The sequence below is a fragment of the Pinus tabuliformis genome, chromosome 9 (assembly GCF_031772625.1).
Source record: "Pinus tabuliformis cultivar Carrire ecotype Pingquan chromosome 9, CPIR1, whole genome shotgun sequence".
Lineage (NCBI taxonomy): Eukaryota > Viridiplantae > Streptophyta > Pinopsida > Pinales > Pinaceae > Pinus > Pinus tabuliformis.
Window position 1 is genome coordinate 1616891703 of NC_142307.1, and position 10680 is coordinate 1616902382.

The window sequence follows — 10680 nt, forward strand, 5'->3', positions numbered from 1 at the left end:
TCAATTCAACAATTTCATTCGGCAAAGTAGTTTCCATTCTAATTAGTTGTTTTTCACTTAATCAGTAATTCCCTTTCTGTAGAGTACTTTCCATATTTAAAGAAAAATCTCACAAAAACCCAAAAACATTTCCTTTCATGCCTCGTAGGATTAGGGATACTTCAGGAAATTTTTTGTCCAACACCCCAACCTCATCCAACAGTCAGCCTCCCTTCTTCTTCACTGACGGTGAATTAGAAGCCCCTTTAGGTGAGCAACCTAACATATTTGAGGAACCTATATGGGAAGAAGGAGAGGAAGAACCTATTCCTACTAAACCAATGGCTAAACACTTAAATGACAGAGGAGATAGAGGGAGAATTGGGAGTGCCTTCCCCATTAGAAAACCAATGGGGACACCAAAATGAAGAACATAAGCCCCTCTGCTCTATCTCATTTCCATGGCTTGACCACAGAGGACCCTGAGACTTTCCTATTTGAGTTTTTTGTTGTCTTTTGAACCTATGACTACACAGATGATGAGTAGAAGTTGAAACTGTTTCCATCTACCCTCAAGGAGGTGGCATTGCACTGGTTCATGGGTTTACCTGGAGATAGCATAACAACTTGGGCTCAGATGCAACAAGCCTTTAACAATAAATATAGGGACTACTATAGGTCAAAGTACACCAAGGATGAAATTTTCAGGATGACCATAGGCCATGATGAATCCCTAGAAGACTATGAAAAAAGATTCCAGCTCAGTTACAAAAGGGCTAGGTGCACACCTGACCCTGAGTCACTGAAGCTGGTCCTACTTAAAGGAATAAGGGAGGATATCCTAGACACCTTACATATGTTATCAGGAGGAGATATCTAACAACTACCCTATGAGGTCATCAAGACTGTCTTTAGAAACCATTCTAGGGCAACCATAAACAATGGTAGAAGTAGTCAACCTATGGCCAGTACATTGTCCTCCAACTCATCCATTAAGGGTGAAATTGGAAATATGTTGGAGGACTTCAAAAGTGAGATGCTACAAACCCTTGCCCTGCAATTGGACACCATGAATATCAGAAGGAAGCAAGAGGAAGCAGAGAGATCCTTGGCCATATTTTGTCCTTGATGCACCACAAGGAATCCTAGGAATGAATGGCCACTAAAGTGTATTGAGGTTTGCTCAGTCTGTGAAGAAAACAACTCCACAGACAAGTACCCTTCCTTACCTGGACTCAAATCTGTATACCAAGGAGATGAAGGGGTCAATGAGCAGCTTTGCTACATCAACTAGAGGAGACCTTGTTAGGGTCGAACCCTAACCCCCTTATTTATGTAATAGGATCGAGTCATAGTTATTGTTAAGTAAAGAGTCAATAAAGCCCATATTAATAATTGTAAGTGGTTGACCCGCATTTAAAGAAGGGACCACAGTTAGTTGCAAATGGGCCATGGTATTAGATAGATGGTATTAATAAGAACCATGGTATTGACCCATGGTATTGCATGTATGAATCCTATATAAAGGATAGAGACTCCCCTCGAGGAGCATCATGTCTTATTTTGTAATTGAGCCCAGCTCTATTGGAGGTTGCCCCCTTGAAGAGGCAAGTGAACATTGCTTTCCTTTCTGAATAATAAAATACTTGCTATTATTTCTTATTGTTCTGTGTTCTGGGTATATTTCTTCGCATATTTGGTATTCTGGTATCTTCTTGCAGGTCAAGAGCATAACAAGTGGTATCAAAGAACTTTCCAGGGCCAGTGGGATCTCCATTTTAGCAAAAAAAAATTTGGCTAGAGATGTGTTCCAACGTCTTTAAACCACAGGATCTGTCGTCGAGTGCATAAACCTGTGGATTTGGGAAGGCATGCACACAGGAAATACAAGAGGTGGTCACGCTTGTTGGACTCCCTTGTAACCCCTGTGGATACCCCTTCGAGTAGTAGCTCATTAGACAGAACCGCACACAGACTGTCTTCTAAGTACACTCTGGGTATATCGGAAGCCCCCTAGGCTCTCTTGAAACCTCACCATAGATAAACCGTTAGTTGTCTTACTGCTGCAGTACACTGAGAATAGCACTCTAGGAGATTACTCGCACATGCGATAGGGTAGTCGAGTTGTACGGCTAAGGGTACATTTGATCCTCCTTAGTTAGTGCCCTGAAAGATTGGGCCAAGTACTACTGTCAGACCCTTATGTATATTGTGATCTGTAGCACCTGACACTCCTTGAGACCATAGTTCTCTTGTCTCTCTCTAGATCAAGAATCATCTTTACCATATCAGCTCTAGCAGGTGGGGTTCTGTCACAGCCGCAACAATCAATTCCGCCATTTAGATCTCTCAGATCCGCCATTCAGATCTATCAGATCCGCCAATCAGATTTATTAGATCTGCCATTCAGATCTAGCCATTGGGTTCAGTAGCAGTCGCCACAATCAGATCCACCATTCAGATCTAATAGCAAGGGTTCAATCACTGCCACATTCCTACTCATACTCTATAGTTGAGGGTTAGCCGACAGATCAGACTATTTGTGTGGGCCCCTATACCTGGGCGTGATTCTTGCAAGACATTGGGCATAATTGACCTTTCTAGGATTTGTCTATTGCAATATTCCTAAGCAAGGAGTAAAACTCCTTTCAGAGTTAAAAAAAAAGGTCTGAGACCCTCCCGGAACGCTTATAGGAGACTTAGCCCATAAGAATCAGGACGACGAGCTGAGCAAGGTGGTACCGTTCACTTGTTAGCATCAAAAATTTTGGGTGGTCCCAAATTTTAAGTGCACTGGATCAGTGCATGGTACAAACCAGAGCTCAAGCTATGGTCAATGAGAAGATCGACACCCTTGAACAAAAGTTGGGCATAGTACTGTCGTCGCTCAAGTCCTTAGCAGACACACTTGCAAAGGGCAAGTCAGAGGAACACTCGAAGGCATATGCTTTCAATCAAAATATTGAGGGCGAGTCTATCCGTTCTCTTCACCTCTTTAGCAACCACCAATAGTCCGAGACGTGACCAGCTAAGCTGGACATGTATAAATTTGATGGCTCTCATCCAGCCACATGGCTAGCACAAATGGAGCAATATTTCACATTGAATCACATCAGAGATGATGCAACTCAGCTTAGTGTGGGTAACATGTATTTGGACAATAAATGATGGTAATGGTGGCAGTGGCATCAACATTGCTATGGAAGGCCCGTGAATTGGCAGACATTCGCAAAAGCTCTTATGGATCACTTTGACCATGAATCTAATTTTTTGGGTCATCTCACTAAGCTTCGACAGACGGGGACAGTGAACGAAAATATTACAGCCTTTGAAGCCTTAGCCTTCTGCACAGGAGGTCTACACGATCAGTTCTACTTGGAATTTTTTGTCAGTGGTCTCAAAGAAGCCTTACAAGCCCACATCCAACTGCAACACCCAACCTTATGGCTGGATGCTTGCAAGATAGCTCCGGAAGTAGAACGTGCGTTAGCGGCCTAGTCCAATCGCCCAAATTTCATAGCTAAGGGTTGCCCCACCCAGGCTCAAAGCACTACCCAAACACTCAAGGTTCAAAAGGTGCCACCAGTAGAAATGGCGGAAAGAAGAAAGCAAGGATTGTGTTACTACTGTGATGAGAAATACTCCCCTTGGCATAAATGCAAGTAGCCCAAATTCTTTCAAATTGATGCTACTGATCACAGTTCATCGGAGGAAGCCCCACCACTTGAGGAACTAGAGGAGGAAGATGAGGACAACCAGCCAGACAATGTACCTAAAGAACCAGTTATCTCGCTTCATGCTTTGGTAGGGATTTCTTCTCCCCAAACTGTCAAACTCGGAGGTTTTATTAAGCATCGCCCTATAGTAGTCTTGATTGACAGTGGCAGTACGCATAACTTTATCCATCAAAGAGTCGTGGAAGTAGTGCATTGTTTTGTCAGAGCAGTCTCTAACTTCCAGGTCCAAATCGCTGATGGGGGGACAATGAAATGTGAAGGCCGTTGTGAAAATGTCAAACTTCAAATGGGGGATTATCAGTTAAAGGCCCACATGTTTGCCATACACATGGGAGGGTGTGACCTTATCTTGGGTGTTGAATGGGTCCGCACACTTGACCCAATCACAATGGATTTCTAGGAGTTATATATGAGCTTTAAGCAGAACAACGACACACATACCCTCCGCAGATTCCAGGCGGTTGATCCCTCTATCATTAGCTCGCATAGGATGGAACAATTGTTAAAAAAGGGCCACCATGGAGTTGTAGCCGAATTTAATGCCATCCAGACCTTTGAACCCACTTCTCTTCATATCATGGAAAATTTTAGGGGCTAATGTTCGCCCAGTGGGCTAATTTTCCATGATTTTTCCACAAAAAAGATTCGCCAATTTCCAATTTTATAAAAGACGATTCGCCCAAATTTTAGAATATAAAATTATTTTACCTTAAAAATCGCCAACATTATATAGAGACTATATATAAAATAATTATAAATTTGAATAATTTTACAAATATATCAATAAACATTTATAATTTGCATATTAGGGATTAGTGAGATTCGCCAATGTTTTAAACTTCAAGAAAATTTTCCATCCTTAAAATTTTCCTTGCTTCATATCCAGCCTGAGATGCAATAGATCTTAAACAACCATCTGCCAGTTTTGACAAGCCTCATGAGCTTCCACCCTCGAGAGGGGAACATGATCATAGCATTACTTTTTTCCTAGGGGCCCAACCACCAAATGTGAGCCCATATAGATATCCATTTGCCCAAAAGAATGAAATTGAAAAAATTATCAAGGAAGTCTTGGAAGCAAGCGTCATTCATCCTAGCATTAGTCCTTATTCATCGCCTATGGTCATGGTGCTCAAATAAGATGGGGAATGGCATATGTGTCCAAAATTTAGGGCCCTCAACAAGTTGATAGTCAAAGATAAATTTCCCATCCTGGTTGTCGATGATTTGCTGGATGAAATAAATGGGGCTCAATTCTTTACTAAGCTCGACCTTCGCTCGGGCTATCACCAAATTTGCATGAAAGAAGTAGACATTCCAAAGAATACTTTTCGAACTCATGAAGGCCATTATGAGTTCCTGGTCATGATATTTGGTCTTTGTAATGGCCCATCCACTTTTCAGAACCTCATGAACCACCTACTCAAACCATATCTCCGAAAATTTGTCCTTGTTTTCTTTGATGACATCATCATCTATAGCCATACCTGGGCCACACATCTTCAACATGTAGATCTGCTCTTTCAACTACTCCGGAAGCATAAATTATTTTTCAAGATGTCCAAGTGCTCTTTTGGCATGGAAGAAGTTGAGTATTTGGGCCACATTGTGGGGCGTGAAGGTGTCAGGGTGGACCCCAAAAAGATCCACGCAATGCAAGATTAGCCTCAACCAAAGACCTTGAAGAGCTTGAGAGGAGTTTTGGGTCTCACTGGCTACTATCACAAATTTTTTCGCAATTATGGTCGCATTGCTAGACCCCTCACTCAACTCCTTAAGAAAAATTCATTTCTATGGAATGATGAAGCGCAACAGGCATTTATAGCTCTCAAACATGCCATGTGTTCCACTCCCATATTAGCACTACCCGACTTCACCAAATCTTTTGTGATTGAATGTGATGCTTCAGGTACGGGTATTGGGGCGGTCTTAATGCAAGAAGGTTTACCCTTGGCCTTCACTAGCCAACAACTAAGCGGGACAAATCAGGGACAATCTACCTATGAGACGAAGATGATGGCCATATTACATGCAGTAGATACCTGGCGACCTTACTTATTTGGGCGGCATTTCCAAATCCGCACAGACCATCAAAGTCTTAAATATTTTTTGGAGCAACGCCAATCCTTGCCACAACAAAATAAATAGCTCGCCAAAATGCTGGGATATGATTATGAGATAATTTACAATAAAGGGCACGAAAATGTCGTAGCAAATGCGTTATCATGCCAATTTGAGGAGGAAAGCACCCTACTTGCAATCTCCCTTCCCATTCTAGAATGGACTGAAGAGGCTTGCAAGGAATGGTTTTCACATCCTTTTCTTTCCCAACTCATTAATAAATTGCAGGAGGATCCAAGTTCCATAGCGGGCTACTCTTGGCAGGATGAGATTCTTCGCTACAAGGACAGAGTAGTGATATCACCAACATCCACCCTCAAAAATCGCATTTTGGTGGAGTTGCACTCATCTCCCACTGCAGGCCATTCAACTTTTCAGAAGACTTATGCTCGCACTCAACGTTCATTCTTTTGGATAGGCATGAAAAAAGACATTCTAACTTTTGTAGAGAAGTGCAATGTATGTCAGCGCCACAAAGGAGAAACAGTAAAATCCAATGGCACATTACAGCCATTGCTCATCCCGGCCTCAATCTGGATGGAGGTTTCTATGGACTTCATTATGGGTCTTCTGAAGTCAGGCAACAAGTCATTCATCATGGTGGTTGTGGACAAACTTTCTATGTATGCTCATTTTTGCGCCCTAACCCACCCTTTTACCCGACTTTGGTAGCTCAATCTTTCATGGACCAGATCTTCAAATTGCATGCCATGCCCACTTCCATTGTGTCTAATCATGACCCGATCTTCATCAGTAATTTTTGGCCGGAACTGTTCAGGCTACAAGGTACCAAACTACAACTCAACACTTCCTATCATCGCCAAACTGATGGTCAAACTGAAGTAGTCAACAAATGTCTAGAGACCTACCTTATGTGTTTCACTTCAGAAAAGCAACATCTATGGGTACAGTGGTTACCTCTAGCCTAATGGTGGTATAGCACCAACTATCATGCCACCAGCAAAATGACTCCATATGAAGCAGTTTATGGTCAGTTCCCTCCTTCACCTACTTCTTATATCAAGGGATGCTCGAAGGTACAAGCAGTGGATCAACTCCTACAGAACAACACAACCATGCTAGCCCACCTCAGAGAGAATCTCCATCAAGCTCAAAACCGCATGAAGAAACAGGCAGATCAACATTGTTCAGAACGACAATTTCAAGAAGGGGATCAGGTATTTTTGAGGCTGCAACCATATAAGCAAACATCACTTAAAGACAAGGGTTGTCAGAAATTATCTCCAAAATTCTACGGACCGTATCAAGTATAGGGTCCAACCCTAACCCCCTTATTTATGTAATAGGATCGAGTCATAGTTATAGTTAAGTAAAGAGTCAACAAAGCCCATATTAATACTTGTAAGTGATTGACCCACATTTAAAGAAGGGACCACAATTAGTTGCAAATTAGCCATGGTATTAGATAGATGGTATTAATAAGAACCACGGTATTGACCCATGGTATTGCATGTATGAATCCTATATAAAGGATAGAGACTCCCCTCGAGGAGCATCATGTCTTATTTTGTAATTGAGCCCGGCTCTATTGGAGGTTGCCCCCTTGAAGAGACAAGTAAACATTGCTTTCCTTTCTAAATAATAAAATACTTGTTGTTAATTATTATTGTTCTATGTTCTGGGTATATTTCTTCGCATATTTGGTATTCTGGTATCTTCTTGTAGGCCAAGAGCATAACAGACCTCCTAGGCCTACACCATACCATCAGGGTATGCAAGGATCATCCCATGCATATTACAGACCCAACCAAAACACAACTACACCTTCTTGGGGATCCCCTGCAAATCCTTCCTGGTTTACACCTCCTCCTTATTCCTATGCATCTCAATATCATTCCCAGCCACCCAACCAATCATTTCAACCTTACAATCAACCACAACATCAGTGGAATACCCCACCCTGGGGGTGGAGGCCCCAATTCAACAATGTCCCAGCTCTATTGCCTCCATCACCTACCCAACCATAACTCCTCCACTCCGCTCCACCTAGGCAACCCTAGATGCCTGCCCAGCCAAATCCAAACCCAAAAAATAGGCAGGCTCAGCAAACATAGGCTGGAGAGACATCACACCCAGCTTATGTTGTTGAAATTCAGGAGATCAACCTGATATCTGGGAGAATTCTCCCAGATAACCAACCTCCATCTCCACATAAGGAGGTTAAGGAAGAAAAAAGGGAAAGCAACCTTAAAGAAAATCCACCTTTTCCTGAAATATTAGCCCAACCACACCAGCTTACCCCAGAAGAAACTAAACTTATGGGAGAATTGGAAAACCTATGTGTAAAGATCCCCCTTCTCCAGGCAACCAAGGATGTTCCTATTTACAATAAATTGATTAAGGAGAAGTTCTTTAAGCATCCAGGAAGAAGAAAAAGGGGTGTCCCTACCATTAATGTCATTGGGCAGTTATCTGACTTAATGTTGGGGCATGCAATATGTCCAAAATACTTAGACCCTGGAAGCCTAGTAGTTGATGTCCACATCAATGGCACCATTGTCCCTCACACTCTGGTTGATCTTGGGGTTGTCATTAACGAAGACCACAACAGTGTTTCAACTTGCAGACCATTCCATAGTCACCCTTGAGGGAATTATGGAGGATGTGATGGTCTCTATTGATTCCTGAGAGTAGCCAACAGATTTCCTAGTTCTCCAGCCCAAGGCTAAGCTTACTGGTTACCCTCTCATCCTTGGGATGCCATGGTTGTTAACATATGATGCCTACATTAGCTACAGAGCTAGGAATATGACCATTAAGAATGGGCATATGTCCAAACAATTAGTCCTATACCCTCCTGCTCAACCTTCCCTAGAAAATGACTTACCTTTATGGTTGGAGGAGGAGAAGATGAGCTTTATTCTGCTGAACTGTATACTTTGGAAGCCATCATAGGAGGAGGACAACAAGATGAGGATGATTTAATTGAACACCTACTCTAGAGTCCAACTCCTAGTTTGTTAGCCCTAGAAGAAGAAGTAAAAGAAACACTAAACAATCATCAAATTGACTTATTCTTGACCAATTCCAACCCACTCCAAGCCAAAACCATAGAATTTGGCCCAGAAAAAACCTTGAAGATTAATTCATCTCTTTCTACTTCAGAGGAGGAACAACTATGAAACTTGTTGAAGGAGAACCTAAAAGCCTTTACTTGGAACTACAAGGAAATGAAGGGAGTACATCCCTTAGTGTGTACTCACCACATATACATCAAGGAAGGTTGCAAGACAGTCAAGCAACCACAGGAGAATGAATCCAGCCCTTAAAGGCATATTCAAAGAAGAACTGCAGAAACTGTTAGATGCAGGGTTCATTTACCCTATCTCTAATCGTAAGTTTGTCTCTCCTATAGTGTTAGTGCCCAATAAAAATGGGAAGTGGAGGATTTGTGTCGATTATATGGAATTGAACAAGGCCACAAGGAAGGATCAGTTTCCCTTACCCTTCATTGACCAAGTGCTAGATGGCCTGGCAGGGAAGAAGTTGTTTTCTTTCCTAGATGGATTCAGTGGGTACAACCAAATCCAAATCTGCCTAGAAGACTAGGATAAGACCACTTTCACCTATCCATGGGGTAATTTTTCCTATATAGTCCTTCCTTTCGGCTTGTGCAATGCTCCTACCACTTTCTAGACAACATTCCTAAGTATTTTTGTTGAATTAGTTCATGACGTTGTGGAGATCCACATGGATGATTTTACACCTTATGGCTGTGATTTCCAGGAGGCCCTGACTAACTTAGACAAAGTATTACGCAAATGCATTGAGATGAACCTATCCATCAGTCCAGAAAAATGTTAATTCTTAATGATTGAAGGGATCGTGCTAGGTCATTCCATATCTCAGCAAGGATTACAAGTGGACCCAAACAAAGTAACAATGATTCAAAGGGTCCCTCCTCCACAAAATCAAAGAGATTTTAAGAGTTTCTTAGGGCCAGCTAGATATTAGAGAAGATTCATTAAAGACTTCAACAAGCTAGCCTCTCCTTTGTTTGGTTTATTGGCCAAAGATTCTGAACTTCTATGGTCAAAGGGCTATCAAGAGGCCTTGGACATTTTAAAGGGTAAGGTAACCACTGCACCAATCCGTAGAGGCCTAAATTGGGACCTCCCTTTTCACATTCATGTTGATGCCTCACATAAATCCATAGGAGAAGCCTTAGAACATGTAGAAGAGAAATTGCCTTATGCCATCTATTTTACTAGTAAAAACTTGTCAAAGGCCGAGCTAAACTATATTGTGGCAGAAAAAGAACTCCTGGTTGTTGTGCATTCATTGAATAAGTTTAGGAATTACATTATAGGTTATCAAACATTTGTGCATACTGATCATGCTGCAATTAAATATTTAATGAACAAACCAGATGTAAATGCTAGAATTATAAGATGGTTACTCTTATTGCAACAGTTTGATTTAACTATTGTTGATAGGCTTGGTAAGAAAATGTTGTTGTTGACTTTCTGTCTAGAATGAATCTGCCAGCGGGTGAAGAAGGACTGGTGGATGATTAGTTCCCAAATGAGCATTTTTTTTATATCTCACTGCTCTCCCCATGGTTTGTTGATATAGAAAACTATCTGGTGTCAACACAATTCCCACAAAACCTACCCTCTAGAGAGAAGAGCAAGATAATCAAGAAGAGTGCCCCCTTCACCTAGATTGGGGGCAATCTGTTCAAACTTGGTCCAGATCAAATCTTGAGAAGATGTGTAAGGGAAGAGGAGGTCTTTGACATCCTTCTGACCTATCATGATGGGCCTTGTGGAGGTCACTTTGCAGCAAAAAGGACAACATTCAAGGTGTTGCAAGTAGGCTA